Source organism: Apium graveolens, chromosome 5 (assembly GCF_009905375.1).
Source record: "Apium graveolens cultivar Ventura chromosome 5, ASM990537v1, whole genome shotgun sequence".
NCBI lineage: Eukaryota > Viridiplantae > Streptophyta > Magnoliopsida > Apiales > Apiaceae > Apium > Apium graveolens.
In genome coordinates, this window is record NC_133651.1 from 16101641 (window position 1) to 16126246 (window position 24606).

At 36.5% G+C, this 24606-nt stretch overlaps 1 protein-coding gene across 1 annotated transcript in view; it reads right to left on the minus strand.

The window, feature by feature from the left end:
• Window positions 1-236: 236 nt before the first annotated feature.
• LOC141723826 (protein RADIALIS-like 3) overlaps window positions 237-24606 on the minus strand; it is a 38825-nt gene continuing 14455 nt past the window's right edge. The window contains exon 2 of the mRNA XM_074525742.1: window positions 237-316. The gene's annotated coding sequence lies outside the window, so the exon portion shown is untranslated. The remainder of the gene's footprint in view (window positions 317-24606) is intronic.

Consider the following 24606-nt stretch of genomic DNA (forward strand, 5'->3'; position numbering starts at 1 on the left):
CAAACTTCTGACCGGGTTTGGAGGGCGTCACATAACTTGAACAGAAAAGACAGATTATCAAAGGGTGAAATCAATAGGCTTATCAATAACAGGTTATCAAGAACAAGGGTACTTTAAATCAATATCAGGGTTTCATAAAACGAGGGTTTCATACTTAAATAGTTCAATACTCTATATGGTATGAACAACATTCTCTTTATAACCAATTACACAAGTAATCAGAGTTACTTGCCTGAATTTGCTTTCCTGAAGGTTGAACTACTGCCACCTAGTAAATCCTTTCCTTTCCTAGCCTGAATGCCCTCACGCTCCGAATCTACAATAAAACCAAAATCTTAATCAGATTCTCAACTCTCGTTCTCGGAACGATCACTGTATACGATAACTCGATTATATCTTTGACTCGAGTATACGAATATAGCTTTTACATATAAGCACATAGCACATAGCATATAGCATATCCCTTTCTCGTAGCTTTTATACCCTTATATACTTAACAATCAAAGCGTACTCGCTTAACCTTGGCTATTTCTCAAATCACACTAATATAACTCGTACGAGTACAAGATTTATTCGTAACCAAACATTTACGTCCATAACTATCACTTATATCTTTTAAAATCATTCAACTTAGTTCCCTTTTTCCTTTGTTCCTTAATTCGAACCACATACTACAATTAAGTAAACAAATTCATAGATATTCATTTATACACTTTCAATCATCCTTGTGATCATCAAAATCAAGTTTTTGACTTTTAATCCCTAAGGCCTATTCGGCCTTATCACACAAAATCAATCAAATATGTACTTTAAATCATATAATCACATAACTCATTCAAAAACCATTAAAGAATCATTCCCCTTTCTTTTAATCATAAAAATTTGAACCATAATTATATATATATATACAATCAAATTTCTCAAAATTACACCATGCATCCTTAATCACAGAATAATCCAACAATTAAACTAACATCTCATTTTATCAACAATAATTTGAACCAAATCATACATACATGCTTGCATGCAATTCAATTTCAACTCATCATTATATCAAACACTTCATTTTCATCAAGTAAACCAACTAAATTCCTTAACACAATCGAATTTCACCTAAATCACAACATGCATCCACTTATTCATCAAATTAATCCTTTTTTTAACTAAATTCCCATTCGGCAAAAACTCAAATTTACATCTCAAGGACAAATCAATGAAATGCATATCTTGATCTTCTTTAAAACTAACATGCAATCACTTTTATGCCATATAAACTTAGTATTTACCAAGATTATCTCACAAAAATCAAATTCCTCTTCTTAATTAGCAAAAAGCCAAAGCAAAAATCCACATGCAAACCTTAATTTTTGATTTTCTAAGCAACAATCATTTGCACACATTCATTTACTTCCTAACACAATCAATGGAATCATTTTATCAAGCACACACTCGATTTTCATCAAAGAAACAAAACCCTTTTTCAAATCTTCAAGAAATCATAACATGCAAAGCTAAAATCAAATGATCACACCATGGAAAATCCACCGGCTCTCCTTTGGATCATGGACGGTGGTGGCCGAACTTGAGAGAGCCCATAACGGGTCTCTTCTCGAGTTAATGACCTCCAAACATGCTTGAATTCACTCTCATTGTTATGCATCAAGAAATGGTTTTTCTTGAACACTACCATAGTGATTAACCAACAAAACTTTTATAATTACTTACATGCAAATAGGAATCGAAGTGTATACCGAAAATAACAACTAAAGGTAGCAATATCTTTGTGTTTGAGTATCTTTTGATGGTTGCATGCAAGTGGGAGAGGTGAGAGATGAGAGAGCTGAGAGAGAGTGAGAGAGAGTGTTCGAGAGAGAGAGGAAAGAAAAGAGAAGAGAGGAAAGAGTGAGTGCACGGGAAAGAAAAAGAAAATGGGGGATGGAGGGGTGATTTTATACTCCACCAAAGCAAGGGCAAAATGGTAATCTATTAATTCCTTTTTGGCTCACACATTCTTTCTCTTTTTACTCAAATGCAACAAAATTCAAATATAAAATGTATCTCTCTCGGAAAGTCGAGAATTATCAAAAATGAAAATTTTAACACGTAGGTCTCGAAATTAGCTTTTTATCCATTACTCATAATAAGAATTTGAGCGAACGGTTGATTTTATATGAATTTCGCAAACTTGCTTTAATAAATACATTTTTCACATAAAATCAATTTAAAAATGCAAAGATCAACTATCAAATTCACTCATCATTTTTAAAAAGTCTCTAAGACCATTACGAAGATAAAAAAACAAATCCCATGTTTTTATCTTACTCGAATGATTTTATAAAAATGCGCGAAGGTTAATTAAACCTTTATTTAAATCACGTAATTCCTTTAAAATTCATAAAATTGACACAGAACACATAGTCATGCACTCAGTCAAGCAATCACACATATACAGTCACATAACGACTCAGGTCTGATCATAGAATCTATCCCTCTTTAATCTTTATCCTCTTTTACGCGTACCGGGTCACGTTTAGCCTGACGGCCCGATGCTCAGCGTTTCGATTACGCTTCTCAACGTCTTTACCAATCAACACGTCACTTAGGATGAAATACTTTATTTACTCATTCATTTCATTCAATCACACATAATTCACATTTTATATTCTTTAATTCCATATTAGGGCGGGTTCCGTTCTACCTGACGGCCCGACACCACAGCTTATCTTTTAAGCTGACTCTTTAAATTGGAACATTTTTTTATCCACGCTCCTAAACTCTAGTATACAAATAAGAAAAATAATCATCACTTAGTCACATAATTATAATCACATCACATAACACATACTTTATTCACTTAATTATGTCACAAAATTCTCAGTCGTCACAACAAACACTGCCAATATTGTTCTCCATACCTTAGTGGCTGAATCTTTACCATTCATCAAGCTTATCACCCTTTTCAGTTCAACAATTGAAAGAGAATCATTTAGTCTATCTCCAAGCTTTTCAAAGGACCCATCACTGTAGTAGATTCTAACTTCTCTAATTTTAACAACCCAAATTCTGACAATTCTTTCAGCTAGCTATTGGAAGTAGTCTTCATCTGAATCCACAACATTTAGAGGTTGGAAATCATCTTGATCATATCTGTTCCAGATGGCCTTTTCACCAAATCCATGATCATTGAGAAATTCAGTTGTCAGTTGTCTTCTTCTTTGTCTTCTTTGTCTTCTAAGTCTTCTCTTGACCTTGGCTTCCTTTGGACCAACTCCAATTGTTTTGAAGTGTGTTTTATGGGGTGGCTTGAATGAAGGTATTGTTTTGAGTCTTTTCAGAGAAGTATGGTTGTGAGTGATTTGAGTTTTGAGGAGAGAGTTTGTTGTGAGCTTGTAGAAATATTTAGGCTTAGAGGTTTGAGGTTGAGCAGTTTTTGATGAGATTGAATGTGAAGGTTTAGCAATTGGTATTTGGATATTTAGGGTTTGAAGAGGTTGTGAGGTATCATTATTTTGTCTTTGTCTCCTTCCACCCCTCCTTTGAGTCTCAGATCCACTTTTCTTCTCCTTTTCTTTCTCACTATCACCTTTTCCACCAATTGCCTTGCTAGATTGACTTGAGTTTGAGCCAGAAGGATTTTGACCATCTTTCTTCTGCTCATCATCACCCAAGTCATCTGTGTTGATTTGAATTTTAGGCAAATTGGCTTCAGTGTTATCAATGTATCTCCTCAGAATCTTGATCATAGCTTTATCTTCACCAGTCTTCAATTTCTTACTTTTCAGCTCAGACTCAAGCACCATTATCAGTCTTCTGTTGGCCATGACACAGTTTTTAGGTACTTGGAAATGTTTCAGTTGCTTGGTTGTAGAGCAGATATAGTGCACCCCTTTGCTTGGATGTAGGTAGGCTTCTGGGAATGCAGCTTCTTGAGCCTTCTTCAACTCTGCTAGTAGCATTTTCTCTTCATTGTTGATTATCCTGAATTTGTTAATCAGAATGTCTACTTCAGATGCTCTTCTGGAAATTAGATAATTGAAGTTGACTTGCATATATCTGTCTACACCAGTATCATTAAGATTGATCATTATCCTTTTCTCCAAAAACTGGTCCTTGACTGGGATCTGCAGCACCCTGATATAATTGATAGTCTTTTCCAAGGTCTTTCTGTAAGTGAAGAAATTGTTGTTGAGAGTTCCTTAATCCAGTGAGCAAGTTGTCAAACTCTTGTGTCATTCCTGGACCTTGAGCAGCCATAAGGAGCCTCTCTTGTTCTAGCCCTTGTTCTTGACTTTTGACTGTTGATTGTGCTAGCCTTGCATCTATCTCCCTCTTAGTCTTGGTGACAGGCATGAGTAGGGGAGTAGGAATCTCAGGTCTTACAGCTTCAGGCAATGCTGGCAGTGGCATGTTGAGTTTTCCCATAATGGCTCTCAAAGCAACTGTATTATGCATTTGTAGATGCTTATGGGACTCCACTAGGGCCTGAATATCATGCTGTTGACTCTCAACCAATGTAGTTAGAGCTCTGACCTGTGAAGATAAATCTGAGTTGGAAGCTTGAAGTGAAGAAATTTGATCTTGAAGTTCTCTTATTTGAGGAGTAGAGGTTTTGGTGGAAAAGGACTCAAAGTGTTCGTCAACAGGTTTTCTGACACCTTCCATGAGAAGAAATGAAGGCTCATACCTAGCAGAATGAATTTGATCTAGCTTGACCTTGGTATCATTTGAATTTGTGATATGAGCTTGAACTTGATCAAACAGGGCCTTGAAAGAGCTCTTCATTTTTGACACTTCCTTCTGTATGGAGGCCAAATCCATCCTTGACATTTGCTCAGAGAAAGACTGGAATTGATTTTTGATGTCCTTTTGAGAAGGCACAATGTCATCCATCTTTTTTCTTGATCAATCTCCTAACTTTATCTTCATGTCCAGTCAATTTTACTTCAAGGGCCTTTCCAAAGAGATGGAAAGCCTTGAGTTGAGCTTTATGCACTTCCATAATGGCATCATAGACTTCAGGAGGAGTAAGAGTTTTAGCATTGCTTCCCAAGATAGTTATGTATTCTCTCCTGAATCTTGCCAAAACTTCATCCATTTCTGCCACATGGTCACCAGACAACCAGGCATCTACATTTCCATCTTCTTCAGCCTCTTCTACTATCTTCTCCTTCTGTTGTTCAACCTCTTCATTGAAGCATAGCAGTATAGCTTGATAGTCCTGGTTCCCCATGTCTGAAGTGAGCAATTGTTGAGAAAGATTGGCCAAGCCTGAGATTTGATCTACCAACATATCATCAACTGTAGAATGCTGAGCTTCCATATCTTGTAGCCATTGAGCCATGACATGTGGTTCGCTGGATTGAGATGTGGATGGCTGCTGAGAAATGTCCAAAGAACCACCTGTGACTGAAGTGACAGTTTGACTCACAGATAAATCTATGGTTTTGACAGTTTGTTATTCACCACATGTAGTGGGAACCTCCACTGGAATTGGAGAGGATTTGACTGGGTTACTGTCATGTCCACCAGCCTCAAACCTTTGTGCACCTTGCAGAGCACTGTCATATAAATGTGATAAACTTGCCTCTCCCATAACAGGGTTGTTAGGTCACACTTTCACTGTAGAGGAGGTGAATACAGTGTTTATTACAATCAAATCAAACTTCAAGAACTTATGTAACAGAAAACAAACTTTATTGAAATAATAAACTCTGTTACAATCTGGAACTGTTATCTCTCAGTGATGAACAAAAAATCACGAGAGCTGCTAGGGTTACAGTAAATAATATTCTTGATAATTATAACACTTCTAGTGTAAACCCTATGTCTGTGTTTATATATTACACAGTTACAAGATAATCGCTAATTGATATGGAATATAATTCTGCTTCCTAATATATATCAATCAGATATCTTTTCTTCCAAGTATTCCATTCTTTACGGAATTCCTTCTTCATGCATATCTCTTCTTATGTTTATCTTGATCTTCTTAACTTTAATCAGCTACTGTCCTTATCTGATCGTCCTTCAGCACTTAAGTTCTGATATCTATCTCCTGATGCTTATCTCCTGATAACATAAGTACTGATATCCCTTAAATCCTGACTTCCAGTATAAGTACTGATCAACAGTTAAGTACTGATTTGTCCTGTTCAAATAAGATCTGAAATCTAAACATAAAACATATTAGCCATGACATTATCAAATATATCTAACAATCTCCCCCAACTTGTAAATTAGCAAAATATACAAGTTTAACAGATATTTGATGATGTCAAAAACATTAAGTACAAATGCATGAGAATTAGACAAGATAACTACAACTTACAGTCCTTAAAGCTTTTACCAATTCAACTTCTGATAACAACTTTAGTCTGTATACACATCAGAATTTAAGCAGTTGTAGATCTTCGACTTGGCTTCATCATTTTCTGATCTCTCTGATGTCAGGAGTTGTTCTGAGATAATTCTTCAACAAACATTTCTCAGCATATCTGAGTTCATCAATCATTCTCCGTTTGACATCTTTAAGCTCTGCAGTATCTTCACCAGATTGAAATATTGCAGCTCTGAGATCATTAATCTTTGCTTTTCTCAACTCCTGATCTAGTCTTATGACATAGGCTTTGTCAGACTCTAGATTAAACTCAAGCCCCTTAATACCAAGATATGTTCTGATCTGTGCAGTATTAGGCTTTATATCAACAATATCACCATTGTGATTTCTGTACTTTGGAACATATATGCTGTCAGACTTAACAGAATAAAGTCTTTTCTGTCTCTGAATCTGTTCTTTCAAATAGTTTGCAGCAGTCCCTGTCAATCTGTCATCCACTTGAAGTAAGAATAATACATGCTCCAATTCTTCAAAATACTTCAATGGAATGGCATTTTGTCTTATATGATAAACCCTACCATCTGTCATGAAATACAACAAGATGTGTTCCTTCAAGTAGGTATGGTAAACCATTTGTACAGATTCCAATTGATTCAATCTTTCAGGAGTTGCTCCAATACCTGGTTCACTCAAGGAAGTTGGATCATTGGTAGTGTTGTATACTCTTCTTTCATCAGCACTTCCCAATCCAGTTTTATCTCTTGCTTCCTTTCCAGTAACTACTCTAACTTCAAAACGACTTGCAGTAGTCTTCAAAGATTGAGTTTGTTTTGCCTTAGTGAATCCTGGTAGGAGTGTTTTTGATCTTCCTTCTGATATCAAGTTAACTTGAGCTGTGTCAGAGGTTACTTGCTTCTTTTGAATATCAGAACTTTTAATTTCTTGACTCTGAACAACTTGAGCCATGTCAGAGGTTGTTTTAAGAACTTTTCTTGAAGTCAGAGCAAGATTATCTTTGTCATCAGTAATTTCCTCATCTTCAGGAGGTACATAAACTTTAACAGGTTCACCAACCTTTTCTTTACCCTTGGATCTTGGATCTATCTTTGGTTGTGATTTAGCAAATGTTGCTTCAGTTTGTGCCTTTTCTTTAATCACAATGCCTTTAAGTTTTGGAAGTGACTTTTTACCAGAAGCTTCAGATTTAGATGTGGCTTTTTTTGATTTAAGTCTAGCTTCTTCTTCCTTTAAACTTTCCAAGTCCATTCCTGGATTTTCTTGAAGAAATAACTGTCTTGACATTTCTTCATCAAGATCTAGAAGTTCATCAGAATTTATTCTTTTACCAGTATCAGAACTTATTCTCTTCTCAGTATCAGAACTTATCCTGTGACTTGCAATTTCAGCATTTCTTGATGAGAATCTTTTACCTTGACTATGACCTCCACCCATTCCAGAGTTTCCTTGGTCATCTTTTTCATCATCCTTTCCTTGCAGTGTCTTGTCATCCTTGCATTTGGACTTAATCACTTTCTCCCCCTTTTTGGCATCAGCAGGAAGTAGAAGAGAGATAAGCAATTCCACTGAAGATTGGATTTCAGTCAGTTGTGATTGCTGAGAAGCTTGATTTTGCAGAATTTTATCAATCTGTGCTTGTTGACGATCTTGAGTCTTCTCAATATAAGCAATCCTGTCCATAGATGGTTGAAAGAACTTTTTCTTATCAAGTTTCCAAACTTGTTCTTGTTTGATAAAGTTCTCCTGAATCTTGTGTATTTCTGCATGAGTGGTTGAATGAAGACCTTGTAGATGTTTAGTACTCAATGCAGTGACACGAAGCTGAGTTTTGAAATCATCAGAATTTAACATTTCATCAGCTTTAGTCAAGTGCTCAGTAAGATGTAACGCAGATGGAATACATGAGACTGAGTTCCATTCCTTAGTCCACTCCTGTCCTGCAGGAGTTTCACTCCAAGGCACTGGTGGTTCCTCTGTAACAAACTTCATTACTAGTTCAGACTTAGAAAGAGGAATATGTCCTGAAGGACCTGTTGCATCAGTATCTGCAGTTGGAGCAGCATCACCAGTATCTCCAGCATGTGCAGCATCAGAACTTATAGAATCAGTATCATCTGATATAATAGCAGTGTGAGTAGCAATGGAGGCGTCAGCATCCTCTAATTGCTGATCTGATGCTAAGTTCTGATCAACAGCCATATCCTGATGCTCACCTAAAGTCTGATCATCAGTGTCTAGATGCAGAGAAGGTGACGTAGATAATTTCGGAGTTTGAATAGCATCAGTAACAGGTGTTGGCAAAAGATTTGTTGCTGTTGGAGCTTCTAAGAAAATTACTCCAGGCACAACTAAGTGTTGATCAGCATTATCAGCACTTGTGCCTTGATTACCAAGAGACACAGATGGGAAATTAGCCTTGTCAGATACAGTTTCCTGAGATGGAGTAGATGGAGAAGAAGTAACTGGATCAAATTCTTTTTCTTGTGAGATCAGAGATTCCTGATCCCCTTCCTTAGCTGCTTCCTCCTCATCATCTGAAACTGGCCTTTTTGCCCTCTGTTTCTTGTATTTCCTTGGTAATTTAGAGTCCTTGGAAGTTTCAGGAATTGTCATTTTTCTAAGCCTCTTGAGAAGCTTAGATCCTCCAAGTTCAGAATCCTTCTGAGAAATCTTTTTCTCAGCTGCAGTTACCACAGGTTCTGAAGAAAGAATCTGTTCCTAAGAATCTGATTCATCTCTCAAAGTAATCCTCCTCTTCTTCTGAGGTGTTTGAGAAACAGTCTTTGTTCTCTTTGACTTAGAAGATGTAGGCTTCACATAGGACTTGAGATATGTTCTGAGAGATGGTTGAGAGGTTTGAGGTGGCTGAGTAGAGGTGGTAGGTGCTGATGAACCAGGTCCTGATGTTTAAACATCAGGATAAAGTGCAGTGTACTTAACAGGATCATAGGTGATTAAGGCTTGTTTGACAGATAAAGGTATTAAGAGGGGTCTTAACACAACCTTTTTATTATCAGAAGATAATAAATCAGTAAAAGCTCTCTTAGCTATTCTGAAAGATGGAATGAGATCACCAAAATTTTGGGGCGGATTACAATAAAAACTATAAATAAGCTGACAAAATCTTGCAAAATATACAGTATTGCGATCTTCTGTCATCCTATCCCCAATAAAACCTAAGACTGCTCGTGCATAATCAAAATCAGTGTGATTTAGAAGTGCATACCTGATTTGTTGGCTGAATATGGGAATTGCATCAAAATTTGAACATTTGTTGGCGAAAGCTTTGGTAATGCAATCAAAGAAGAAACTCCATTCCCTCCTTATGAAAGATCTCTTCAACTGTCCAAGCTTGGTCAATGTTCCTTCATATCCCAGACTAACCATCATGTTTTGAAGAACTGAGTCATCAACAGTAGAATAAACACAGTCCTCAGGTAGCTGTAATGCCTGTCTAACTGTAGACAAAGTCACAACATACTCATCTTCCCCTGATGAAAATATTATACTTGGGGACCCTTGAGCACCACCATTGTCATATACTCCACTCCTCCAAAACTCCAGTACTTGAACTCCAGAAATGGATGTAGGCTCAGTTAGAGCAAACCCAATATCAGAACTAGTGAGAAAGTCCTGAATGAAATGAAGTTCAGAGGGTGCCTCTGTAGTGTTTAGTATCGCAGTGAAGTTATTAGGAACAAACTTTGCTCCATCAAAGAGAATGTCCTTGGGTGCCATTATGTTTGGAAAGAAATCGGTAACCTGTAATGTGTTTGAGAAAATGCCTCTTAAAAGAAAATCGTCAGTAGATGAGAGAGTTGAAAAGTAAAGAGAGAGATAAAATATAAAGGTAAATAAAAGATTTGACAATCTTTGCTCTCTTTTACTTATACACAAAAAGTAACCGTTGAGGACACATGGCAGACATGCATTTAAAAGTAGTGGTAAATACCTTGACACCTGTTATACATAGAGAAGGCAAAAAGTAATGGGCACGGTAAATAAGGAATAATTACCACCCACTTGCAGTTTTTCAAGGAAAAACCGTTCCACTTACCTAGATTCCATTAATCAAGGTGAATCAGTTTTAATTTAAAATTGAAACTGTTCCCACTAATTCAAATATTTTACTCTGCAATATCAATATTCTGGAAAAAAAACTGTGTGTGAAAATGAGTAAAATCAATCAGTTAAGTAAGTACTGATAAAACATTATCAGAACTTAAAGTCAGACACAATTTATACGATCATCAGAATATTTATCAGGATTTATCAATGCGTATCAAAATTTCTCAGAGACAAGATCATAAGACAAAAACAAATTCCATTAATATATCAAAATAATACATTGATGAAATTGAAATTACATCAGAACTTTTACAATCTTGTCCTAAGCTTCTAAATCTAACATCAACAGCCTTAGTCCTAGCTAAGAAGCCTGACAAAGCTGAAGATGAAGAAGAACAGGAAGAAGACGAGATTAAGTCATCTTCCTCTTCCTATCTTCGACAAACAAGATAGCGAATCGAATGATTCGCTCTTGCTGACGGATAGCTTCCCGCCTTTCCTCCTCCAATCGATCAAGATGAAGCTGGTAGTCCATCTCGAAGAACAGAAGTCGGTTCAGCACCGCCTGTGGGACAGAGCCCCATATCTCTTCAGGAATGGCAGTTACATGCCACTCCTGCTGCCAGTCGGCGCAGCTTAGCTCCATATGAAAATTTTGGTAATTCAAAAACATGTTGAATCGGACCATGATGTTTTTGAAAAAGAATATGAAGTTAAGATTGTGAGAAAAATTGATGGAAAGGCTAATGTGAAGTGGCTGTTTATATAGGCAAGAGAATGCCAGGAGACGCGAAGATATTTAATGCTGACAGATAGAGTTAAGTCTACCTCGTCTCCCTAGACTTGAAAAAGAATAACAGTCATTTGAAAAGGAATGTGCACATGTAACAAGAGTGAACTGTTCAAGGACGAGTGCCATTAGTCCTACCCATAGACTATTAATCTTCCACTTCAACATATTCTAAATTAATCTGAGACTGTTACCAAATTTTACTCACAGATAAGTCAAGTAAAGGGTTAGACTGAAAAATCAGAACTTAGACCTATACCAGAACTTAACAGTCATCAGAACATAATGTCTTAATTCGAACAAGGAATATCTATCTTAGTAAGTTTTCATACAAGTTCTGAGTTATAGTCTTCAGAACTTAATCATCAGAACATATAACTAGAACGTGTCCTCAGAATTTGTGCAAGGTGACACAGTGACTGTTTGTCTAAAAGAACATAGACCACCACAAAAATTTCATCATTCATATGGAGTGATTTGTGTGTGCATTAAGCTAAATAACTAATAAAGAGTAAAGTCTGATTTACTTCAGTACATCTTAGAAATAAGTCATAATTAAAATTTTGCTAAAGAGCTGTCATTATCCTGAAACCTACTGATAAATGAGTTCATGCATGAGTCCACCTCAACTGTTTTTGTGCTAATTTTATGCATCTTTTTAAATTCTATTTTACAGTGGCTTCTCAGTGTAAGTGAGTTACGACTGCTTATCAGAATTTATGCTATTATCAGAGTATTTCTCCAGTATTCATAGAGTGTGAAAAGTCACCAAGAAAATATTGTGCTTTTCTAATGCATATTTACTTAATACCAGCTATGCACTTGGGTCGTCCCATTCACATTTTTACTCTAGATCTCAAAGGAGTACCTGATATTATTCTTTGATTCTTTTTCTTCTTCTTTTGATAAGTGAGGTTTATCAGCACTTAGTACATTCAGCAGTTTTACTAGAATCAGAAATTAAACAGATGAGTAGCATTATTCTAATTTGGGACTTAGTAATAAGATGAATAAAGTAAACTAAACTAAGCTCAAGTATCAGAATTTGCTTGTGTCATAAGATTTCCACAGAAATAATTACTTCTTTCATGGGATCATTTGTTTATTGAAGACTAGTAGGTCAGTATCTAGCACAATTATCCTCATAGGATTGAATGATTACTTAAACAGATATATCACTTATTAGAGTTAAGAGATATATATCAGACAACAGTCAGTACTTAAAAACATTTATCAATTAAGCACAGAATACACAAAGAGATTAATTCTGTAAATACTGATCATAAAGTCTGATAACATAGAACAAGTTTAAGCAGATTTAGAGAAAGAACCTGAAATCATTCCAAGTTCATTTACCAATTATCAAATCAGGTGTATGTGATTTTGTCCACTTCCTTGCAGATGGAAGTTTTCTCTAGAACTGGATGCTCCCCCATGATTCATGCTGTCTTCGTTTTCATTTTCTGATGCTCCCCCTGAAACTATGCTCTCTGAGTTGGATTCTTCAGCATTTAGATTTTCAGCACTATCAGTACTTGGCTTATCAGAACTTGACGAATCAGAACTTGAAGAGCCAGATGTGTGTTCTGATGCTTCTTGAGATGTGATAATATCTTGAGTATGCTCCTCCTGCATTGGTGCATCTTCCTTTGACGTAGTCACCACAGTTTCAATAACATCAGAGTTTAATCCATCAGAGTTTACAGTATTAGAACTTAGACTGTCAGGATTTAAGGTATCAGAATATGAATCTTCATTTTCAAATCTCAGCTGATCATGATCAATGCAATCTTCAAGTCCAGTGATCTTCTTGTCATCAAAAGAGACATTGATAGATTCCATGACCACTTTTGTTCTCAAATTATAGACTCTGAAGGCTTTTGTGGAAAGTGGATATCCAACAAAGATTCCCTCATCAGCTTTTAGATCAAACTTGGATAGCTGTTCAGGATGAGTCTTGAGAACAAAACACTTACATCCAAATACATGAAAGTATTTCAGATTTGGCTTCTTGTTCTTCACCATCTCATATGGTGTTTTTCCATGCTTGTTAATGAGTGTTGCATTTTGAGTAAAACAAGCAGTCTGCACAGCTTCAGCCCAGAAATAGGTTGGAAGCTTTGCTTCTTCAAGCATTGTTCGTGCAACTTCAATGAGAGTTCTATTCTTCCTTTCAACAACTCCATTTTGCTGTGGAGTTCCAGGAGCAGAAAATTCCTGCTTTATTCCATGATTTTTGCAGAACTCTTCCATTATCAGATTCTTGAATTCAGTGCCATTATCACTCCTCAAAATTTTCACAGAATCTTTGATCAATTTATCCAGATGTTTGACATGATCAATCAGGATAGATGCAGTTTCACTTTTTGTGTGCAAGAAATACACACATGTGTATCTGGTGAACTCATCTACTATGACCAACGCATATTTCTTCTTTGCAATAGACATGACATTCACTGGACCAAATAGATCAACATGAAGTAGATAATAAGGCTCAAGAATCGATGATTCAGTCTTGCTCTTGAATGAAGATTTTCTTTGTTTGGCCTTCTGACATGAATCACAAAGATCATCAGGAGCAAACACTGATTTTGGCAGTCCTCTCACAAGATCCTTCTTGATTAGCTCATTTATCTTGTTGAAATTTAAATGAGAGAGTTTCTTGTGCCAATTCCAGCTTTCTTCAATTGAGGCTCTACTCACTAAACAGATTGCAGAACCATCAGAACTTGTTGAAAGCTTAGCTTCATAAATGTTACCACGCCTGAATCCCTTCAGAACAACTTTTCCTTTAGATTTACTAACTATTTCACAATGTTCTGCAAAGAAATCAACATGATAACCTCTGTCACAGATTTGACTTATACTCAGTAAGTTGTGTTTAAGTCCTGAGACCAGAGCTACATCTTTAATGATGACATTCCCAAGATTGATATTGCCATATCCCAAAGTTTTTCCAATGTTGCCATCTCCATAAGAAACACTTGGGCCAGCTTTCTCCACAAAGTCTGATAGCAGGGCCTTATTTCCAGTCATATGTCCTGAACATCCACTGTCCAGAACTAAAATATTTTTTCTGTTGCCCTGCAATCAAAAAGACCACTAATTATTAGTTTTAAGGACCCAGACTTGCTTGGATCCTTTGGCCTTTTTAGGTTTGTTAACATTTGCAGCGGATTTAGCATCAGATTTTATGTTAACAGTTTTCTTATCAGAACTTATACTACCAGACTTTGAATCAGAACTTACACTAGAAGGAACAACAGAAACTTTCTTTAAAGAATGTTTTATTTGATAATAATCATAGTACAAACTATGATATTCCTTACAAGTATAAATGGAATGCCATAAACTACCACAATGAAAACAAGGATTTTGTGGTTTGTATCTAACAGACTGACTCTTAACTCCTGATTTTGAAGATAAGGAGTTAATATTCTTATTCTTCCTGCAAAAAAAGAAGCCAGATGGTTAGAACTTCCACAGTTATGACATGCTTTCCTAGGAGCATCAGGAACAGATTTATAGTTATTGCTTTTATTCACACCTTCCTTTCCATTCCTATTTTTCCTAGGTGATTTTACCTTGTTTGCATTCTTAATCTTTCAGCTTATGCTTAAGCTGCTTCTTTGTCATTAAGCCTATGTTAACTTCAGCTGTCTTTTCCTGTTTTAGTTTGTCAGAAGCTAATTCCTTTTTAACTTCTGATTTCTCTTTTTCAGATTTTTCAGTTACAAACTTAACAGGTTTTAACTTCGGCTTTTGCTTATCAACAGGCTTAATTTCTACAGTTCCTTTTTCATTTTTATTTTCTCCATAACCTAAGCCCTCTTTCCAGTTTCCACTGCTTAGCAAATTTTGAGTTGTTTTGCCAGAGTTAGTCCAAGTCCTAATAATCTCTCTCTCCTTTTCTAACTCAGTTTTTAGAGATTCATTCATTTTTAGCACTTCATCCCTAACATAAAAAGCATCATCTCTATCCTTCTGAGTTTGATGGAACATGACTAACTCTTTTTCTAAGAAATCATTTCTTTTCCTAAAAGCAAGATTTTCAGAAGTTAATCTTTCACATGTTAAAGTTTGATCTCTATAACTAACAAACATGGTTTTAAGATATCTTCTCAACTCATTAATATCATCAGTATGAAAAGCATAAGTAGTCTGAGGTACCTTTGTTTCAGCAGCTTCAGAACTGCTCTCAGAACTTGATTTATCAGCATTTGCCATCAATGCATAGTTCTCCTCACTTTCAGAGTCTGAGGTGTCTGTCCAGCTTTTCTGCTTTGTGACAAGAGCTTTGCCTTTGTCACTCTTGGTCTTCTTGCAATCAGGAGATATGTGGCCTTTCTCACCACAATTATAACATTTAACATTGGCGTAATCTCCTCTATCAGACTTTCCTCCTCTTCCTTCAGATCTTCTGAAATTCTTCTTATCAGAACTTATGCCTTTCCTGGAAAACTTCTTTCCCTTCCTGAACTTCCTGTATGCAATCTTTGTGATTCCTTTCACCATAAGAGCACACAGCTTCATCATCTCCTCATCAGCATCAGTTTCAGGCAAGCTTTCAGAATCTGAGTCATCATCACTCTCAGAACTTGATGACTCAGTATCAGACTTTATGAAAAGAGCTTTACCCTTGTCTTTCTTTGAGGAAGGTGCTTTGGGGGATTCCTCTTCAGCCTTGAGAGCAACTGTCCTTGACTTTCCTCCTTTCCTCTTGCTTCTTTGTTCCATCTCAAGTTCATGAGTCTTGAGCATTCCATAGATTTCATCAAGAGTTGTTTCATCAAGATTGTAGTTGTCTCTTATTGTTATTGCCTTCAAATCCCAGCATTCAGGAAGAGCTAACAGGAATTTTAGGTTGGTATCTTCAAGATCATACTCTTTATCAACCAATGACAAATCATTCAAAAGTTTGACAAATCTATCATATAAATCATTCAATGACTCATTAGATTTTGAGTCAAAATGTTCATACTCTTGAGTGAGTATTGTCTTCCTGTTCTTCTTAACTGTTTCAGTTCCTTGACACCTTGTCTCCAGTGCATCCCATATCTCCTTGGCAGTCTTGCAGTTGATTACCCTGTTTGACATTACATTATCAATGGCACTATGCAGTAAGTGTCGTACCTTGGCATCCTTAGCAATAGATGCTATATCTTCAGCAGTGTAATCACTCTTTTCCTTTGGTACAGTCTTTGCTGCTTCACCTGCAACTACAACAGCGAGCTTGGTAGGTTTGTGAGGCCCTTCCTTGATTCTATCAAGGTATTCTGGATCTGTTGCTTCCAGAAACATGGTCATCCTTACCTTCCATATGGGATATTCAGATGGTCTCAATATGGGAACTCTGATAGTCTCATATCGACTCTGAATTGATATCTTTGATGATTCCTCAGTTTTGGTAGGCTTAGTTGGAGTTTCTGTGTCAGATATGATTGTGTTTGGATCTTTAACTGTATGTGTGTTAACAGAAGTCTCTGATACCACTTGTTAGGTCACACTTTCACTGTAGAGGAGGTGAATACAGTGTTTATTACAATCAAATCAAACTTCAAGAACTTATGTAACAGAAAACAAACTTTATTGAAACAATAAACTCTGTTACAATCTGGAACTGTTATCTCTCAGTGATGAACAAAAAATCACGAGAGCTGCTAGGGTTACAGTAAATAATATTCTCGATAATTATAACACTTCTAGTGTAAACCCTATGTCTGTGTTTATATATTACACAGTTACAAGATAATCACTAATTGATATGGAATATAATTCTGCTTCCTAATATATATCAATCAGATATCTTTTCTTCCAAGTATTCCATTCTTTACGGAATTCCTTCTTCATGCATATCTCTTCTTATGTTTATCTTGATCTTCTTAACTTTAATCAGCTACTGTCCTTATCTGATCGTCCTTCAGCACTTAAGTTCTGATATCTATCTCCTGATGCTTATCTCCTGATAACATAAGTACTGATATCCCTTAACTCCTGACTTCCAGTATAAGTACTGATCAACAGTTAAGTACTGATTTGTCCTGTTTAAATAAGATCTGAAATCTAAACATAAAACATATTAGCCATGACATTATCAAATATATCTAACAAGGGTCATTGGTAATTGTACTCCTAGCTTCAACTGTCAAGGCAAGTTCAGCTAGGGTTTTGAGGGGAGTTGTTCTTTCTAGAGGAACCTCCAATTGAATTGGAGAGGATTTAGATAGCTCTCCCTCAAGAGTACTACCCTCAAACCTATTCATCTGTGAAAATGATTGTGCACATGAAGGTGCAAGAGTGACCATGGGGTCTTCAGTATAAACTGATGAAACCCCCATGTTTGTGATGGTGTCATCAAGGTCTACCCCAGCTAGTAGCCTCTCACCATCTAGATGTTGGTTCTGGATGGTGAGCACAGTTTCATGAACCATGTCACTTGAGTGTTGGTGCACTTGAGAATCAGATTCAAGTGCTCTATATGATGAAGAAATTTGAGAGATTATAGAAGTTTGCTCAGTTGTGAGTGTTGGCAGCTCCCCCTGAATGGATGAGGGAGCTTCAAGTAATGTGCCCTCACTGTGTGTGCTATCCTTATTTCTTCTACCATGCACTATATGTGCAGGTTGTGCTGACTCAGTACAGGATGCATTGGGGTGAATGCTCTTTTCAATAGATACACCCTGTTGAGAGGATGCATCTACTAACTATTTACTCCCCATTTGTTCAACTGTGCCCTTTTGGGAGGACACGGAGGTGTTTTGAGTGGTCAACTCAGGTAACTTACTCTTCTTTGGTTTCTTGACCAAGGGTGACTCTGGTTCAGTTTGAATTATTTCACTCTCATTTATAACAGCAAGGGTTGGTTCCTTTCTCTTCTTTTTTACTCACTTCAGTCTTTTGAGAGACTAAAGTGGTTGGTTTGCTAACATCTATTGGTTTAGAAGAAGAAGCTGCAGCTTTGGAAGGTCCCTGTTGGTGTGTCTGTGTTTGTGCTTCCATAGGCTCAGGAACCATAGCTGAACTAGCAAATTTAGGAGCCCTCATGTCTGGCATAGGGTAAGGATAAGTCCTGAATCTTTCCAACATAAATGGAGTGATTCTAAGACTTACACTCACCTTATTCTTTGAAGTAAGTGAGCCAAATATTATTTTGGACACTTGCTTACAATTGCCAATTCTACTACTATCAATACCAGCTAACAAATGTATGTCATTTACTTTATAAGCTAAAGTAGACATAATAAACCTTGGCAAAAAGATTTCTTTACCTCTATTCTTCAAAGGCATAGTAAGTCTGGTAGCCAGCTCCTCCATAATTAGAGCCCCAACATTCAGATGCCTGTTGTGAGCTACTGAGAACACCAGCTTCTGCACCACACTTGAGATGTTGTCAAAGCCAGTTTTTCTGCAAGTGAAAGCCCTCACTACGTAATCAAACACAAAGGACCATTCATTCCTAAGGTTTGTCCTGTTCAGGCTTGCCAAGTTGATTGAGCCACTGTAGTTGATGAAGTCCAAGAATTCACTCAGCTCATCTGCAGTTGGCATCTCTCCATAATTCTCAGTTGGCAATCCCAGGGCTGTATTCAAATCAGCAGCTGAAAACTCAATTTCCTGGCCTCTAATTGTGCATGTGATCACTATAAAAGTGACATTCTCTAGAACAACTGTCCTAGTTATAGCTGATGTCCAAAATTCATGAAGAACGTCCAAATGCAGCACATGACTTGCTGTTAAAGCACCTGCAATATAAGATTCAGAAAGAAACTTCACAAACCCCTTAAAACTATCAGGGGCTTGGTTAGCATCAAGAAAAGCAATAAAGTTAGTTCCCTTCTCTGGAATGATAGCTCTAATAATGTTTTGTGCCATTTTAGTGTTTAGAAGTAGTGGGTAAGAAAACGTTTTGAGAAAGGAGCAAAAACAAGAGAGAAATCGCCTTTTGTCTGAAAACTAGGTCACTTGAGATCTCGAGAAAGTGTAAGTACAGTGTATATATCGAGAAGTCTGGGTATTTATAGAAAAAGTAAAATACTTATCGAGAAGTCAAAAAAACGTTTGATATTAAACTTATCGAAAAGTAATTTTGAATATAAAAAAGGTACATTCGAGAAGTCAAATGACTTATCGAGAACTCTGATAAATGCCCAGTTTGTCCAAAAAGGACTGAAATAATTCTAATTTATTTGAATTGAATCAAATTAAGATCAGAATAAATTTTCCAAAAGTATTTGTCTAAAATAATTTATTGAATTAAATTATTTTAGTTCTGAGTTATTGATAAGTGTCAAAATATCCTTGTCGAGAACTCTGTGAATTACTCTACATGGTCTTATCGATAAGTCATAATAGAGCTTATCGAGAAGTCATTCGAGAAGTCTGTAAATAGACTTGTCGAGGACTCACTCGAGAACTCAAAAATGACTTGTCGATAAGTCATTTTTACTTCTCGACAACTCAGTTCTCTATACCTTTGAGTACTGTTATACTGCCTTGTGTTAATTTTATACATTTAAGATGTAAATTATCAACTAAGCAGTTTACTTAGAATTTGAAATATTCTAAGTAAATTTTTGAATTTTAAGAAAAATAAATATATAGAGATTCTGAAATATTTATAATTCAGATTTCAGTTAATTTCCAATTAAATCAAACTAGGTTGATTTATTAGAAATTAATCTGCTGCAACACATTAGCTGAGTTCTTTGCCTTAGGATGAAGAATTGAGCATTCCAATTTCACTCACAAGTCTAGTGAAGGTTGCTTCATCCAAAGGTTTAGTAAAAATGTCAGCTAAATGTTTTTCTGTTGGAACAAAAATGAGCTCAATGGTACCATTTGTAGCATGTTCCCTGATAAAATGGTACCTAACATCAATGTGCTTTGTTCTAGAATGATTAACTGGATTAGCTACTATAGATATGGCACTAGTATTGTCACACATAATAGGAATTTTGTGTAACACTAGACCATAGTCCATTAGCTGATTTCTAATCCAAAGCACCTGAGCACAACAACTTCCAGCAGCTATATATTCAGCTTCAGCTGTGGAAGTTGACACAGATTGTTGTTTCTTACTATACCAGGATTCAAGTCTTTGACCAAGAAATTGACAGCTTCCACTAGTACTTTTCCTATCAACCCTGCATCCAGCAAAATCTGCATCTGTGTATCCAACAGCTTCAAAACCAGTTCCCTTAGGATACCATAATCCCAAGTTTGGAGTTCCCTTTAAGTATCTGAAAATCCTTTTTATAGCCATCAAATGTGATTCATTTGGATTGGCTTGAAATCTGGCACATAGACAAGTAGCAAAAATGATGTCTGGTCTACTAGCAGTCAAATAAAGCAATGATCCAATCATCCCTCTGTAGCTTAAAATATCCACACTCTTGCCTTTCTTGTCTTCATCCAACTTGGTTACAGTAGACATAGGTGTAGATGCAGGTGAGCTGTCCACCATACCAAATTTTTTTAATAAGTCATTCACATATTTGGTTTGGCTGATGAAAATACCATCACTTCTTTGACTAACTTGAAGGCCAATGAAGTAACTCAATTCTCCCATCATGCTCATTTCATACTCACTCTGCATTAGCCTAGAGAATCTTTGACACAGCTTTTCATTTGTAGATCCAAAGATGATATCATCCACATAGATTTGAACTAGGATCATATCTTCACCATGCTTCTTGTAGAAGAGAGTCTTATCAATAGTACCTCTGGTAAAACCATGTTTGAGTAGAAATTCTGACAGTGTGTCATACCAGGCTTTAGGTGCCTGTTTCAATCCATATAGAGCCTTGAGTAATTTGTAAACAAAGTTAGGGAATTCTGGATCTTCAAAGCCAGGTGGCTGTTGCACATAAACTTCTTCTTCTAGTTCACCATTAAGAAAAGCACTCTTGACATCCATTTGATACACCTTGAAATTTGAGTGTGCAGCAAATTCCAGAAAAATTCTTATTGCTTCTAGTCTTGCAATAGGAGCAAAAGTCTCATCATAGTCAATTCCCACTTCTTGTGAGTAGCCTTTAGCAACCAACCTTGCTTTGTTTCTAGTAACAATCCCATTTTCATCCATTTTGTTCCTATACACCCATTTAGTTCCAATTATGCTTCTATTCTTTGGTGCAGGAACTAATTTCCAGATTTGTTTCTCTCATACTGATTTAGCTCCTCCTGCATAGCACATATCCAATCAGGATCCAATAGGGCTTCTTCAGTTTTCTTGGGCTCTACTTGAGATAGAAAACATGCATGTAGGCATTCATTTGCAGTTGCACTCCTAGTTCTCACACCAGCTGAGGGATCACCAATAATAGCTTCTACTGAATGGCTCATATCCTACTTTCTAGTGTGTGTCTGTTGACTAGTGCCTTCATCATTTTCTTCAGTATTACCATGACTGTCATTTCCATTCTCTTCTTCTCCCCCTGAGTTTGTGCCATCAAATTCAGGCGTTTGAAGAGAGCTTTCATACCCATGATTTTTTTCATAGGTCTCTTCATTTGTCACTCGTTGTGCCACAACTTCATCTTCCTCATCAGAATCACTATCAATGGTTAGATTTTCAAATGCAAGGGTTTCAGCATCATTTACATCAAGGCATTCCAAGCTTGGACACTTGTCATCATCTAAAGTCACATATGTGCTTTCCATAATTTTTTTTTATCAATCTATACTTTGTAGGTTGTTCTTTCCAATGAATATCCCAGAAAAATTGCTTCAAAAACTTTAGAGTCAAATTATCCTACATATTCAGAGTTGTCTTTTAGAATATAACACTTGCTTCCAAACACATGTAGATGCTTCACTGTAGGCTTCCTGTTAGACATGACTGAGTAGGGTGATTTTCCATGAGCTTTGTTGATGAGATATCTGTTTTGAGTGTAGCATGCAGTATTAACAGCCTCTTCCCAAAAACTAGTTGGCAATTGAGCATCTTGTGGCAAAGTTCTAGCAGCTTCAACCAATGTTCTATTTTTCCTCTCAACTACTCCATTTTGTTGAGGTGTTCTAGCTGCTGAAAATTCTTAAACAATGCCTTTGCTTTTGCAGAATTCACTTATTGTTGAGTTTCTGAATTATGTTCCATTATCACTTCTCAATCTTTTCACACTAACTTTTCCTTCAGCTTGCTTCTCAATTTTCTTGATGTGCTCAATTATAATGTCTGGAGTTTCATCTTTAGAGTACATGAACTCAACCCAAGTGTATCTTTAAAAATCATCAACCATGACAAGGGCATATTTGTTCCTTGAAATGGACAAAACATTTACTGGCCCAAACAAGTCCATGTGAATAAGTTGCAGAGGTGCACTTATGGAATTCACAGTTTTTGACTTGTGACTAGATCTTTTCATCTTTTCTTTCTGACAAGCTTTACAAACATCCAGTTGAGCAAATTCCAGACTGGGCATGTCTTTCACAAGCTCCTTCTTGACTAAGGTGTTGATTACTTTGAAATTCAAGTGAGATAGCTTCTTATGCCATAATTTGCTTTGCTCTTCTGATGCCTTGGTGTAGAAACAACACACTCCATCCTTATTTGTTGAGTCTGAGTCTGCAACAAACAAGCTTCCCTTTCTTACTCCTTTAAGAGCAATTTCACCAGTCTTTTTGCTAATAAAAGCACAATCTTCTTTGTTGAAAACAACTTGAAAACCTCTGTCTGCAAATTGACTAACACTTAGAAGATTTACTTCTAATCCAGCAACTAGTGCTACATCTTCAATGATAATATTTTCAGAAATAATCTTGCCATATCCCATTGTGAATCCTTTGTTGTTATCTCCAAAGGTCACCAAAGGGTCAGCCATCTCCTCAAATTGTGATAGCAGGGCCTTATCACCTGTCATATGCCTAGAACATCCACTATCAATGATCCATATGACCTTCTTTCCTTTGCCCTGCACACAATGAGGATTAATTGTGTTTAGTTACCCAAACTGTGTTGGGCACTTTCTTCTTGTTAACTGATTTTGCAGAAGTAGAATGAGAATTTTCAGATAAAATGGAATTCATAGACTGTTGAGCATTTTCCCTTTTAGATATAGAACCAACTTTTGATTCTATGAGATCAATTCTCAATTTATGGCAACTCTTCATCACTTTCATGTTGCAGGGAATGCAATCAAACTTGTCACAAAATGAATAGGGATTATTAGCCTTAGCTTTATTGTACTTGCAGACTCCTTCAGGTGGATTGCTAACAATCTTTTTACAAAGATGAGTTAGGTGATTCATTGATTCACAATTCTCACATCTCTTTCTAGGAGCATTTGCAACATAAGCAAAATTATTGCTTTTGTTTATCCCAATCTTTCCATTTCTATTCTTCTTTTTTATTTTGACCTGTTCAGCTTTAATCTCCTTCACAGACTCCTTAGTTTCTTGATTGGCTTTTGGTGTTTCAATAGAGATGGAAGACTGAGTTGTCTCATCATTTTTATTTTCCTTATCCTCATCATCTATCTCCTGTTTGATGATCAACTCTTCTTCACTGAAGTTTACTTCACATGCCTTGAACAAAGGTGATTCAACTTTCTTCAGAATAATTGGAACATCCTCAGTTTCAGTTGATTTTCCTTTGTCACTGACAGACTTCTTTTTGTTGTTCAAACCCTCATAATCAAGACCAATGGTAATGTTTGAACATGGCTTGTTCTTTTCATGATATTGGCCAATCAAATCAGAGGCATTTTTGAAGGATTTCAGCTTCACTTCATTCTTCTCCAGCTTTTCTCTCAATACTGCTTCAATTTCACTTGCACACTTTAATTTGTTCTTTAAGTATGCATTTTCTTGCTTAGCAGTATCAAGCTCAACCAGCAACAATTCAGTCTCTTGTTTTTCACTCTCAAATTTTTCATTGATCTTTTTCAATCTGCTAACTTCCTCATTTGCAGCAACCATGCTTGTATGAATGTGGAACATTTCTGTGCTCATCTTTTCAACGGTTTCCTTATATTGACTCACATTTAAATCAATTGTGGTAAGAGTTGGTACCTGTGATTTAGATGATGAAGGGTCTCCTTGCTCCAAGGCCATGAGTGCATAGTTTTCAACTTCTTCATCTTCGTCATTATCTGAATCATCCCAGCTTTTACCATCAGCAATATAAGTTTTCCCTTGTTGCTTCTTTAGAAGAGCATCATACTTTGCTTCCAATTCAAGATAGGCTTTGTCTTTCTTTGCCTTCTTGGATTTCCTACATTCTGTAGCAAAATGGCCCAGCTCATCACAGTTAAAGCACCTTATGTTTGATCTATCAACAGATCCAGTTCTGTAGCCATTTTTGCTATCAGGAGTGTACTTCCCTTTTCCTTTCCAGCTGCTGTCTTTGTTGAAGGACTGTCCTTTGCTCTTGAAAAATCTTGGTTTCTTCACT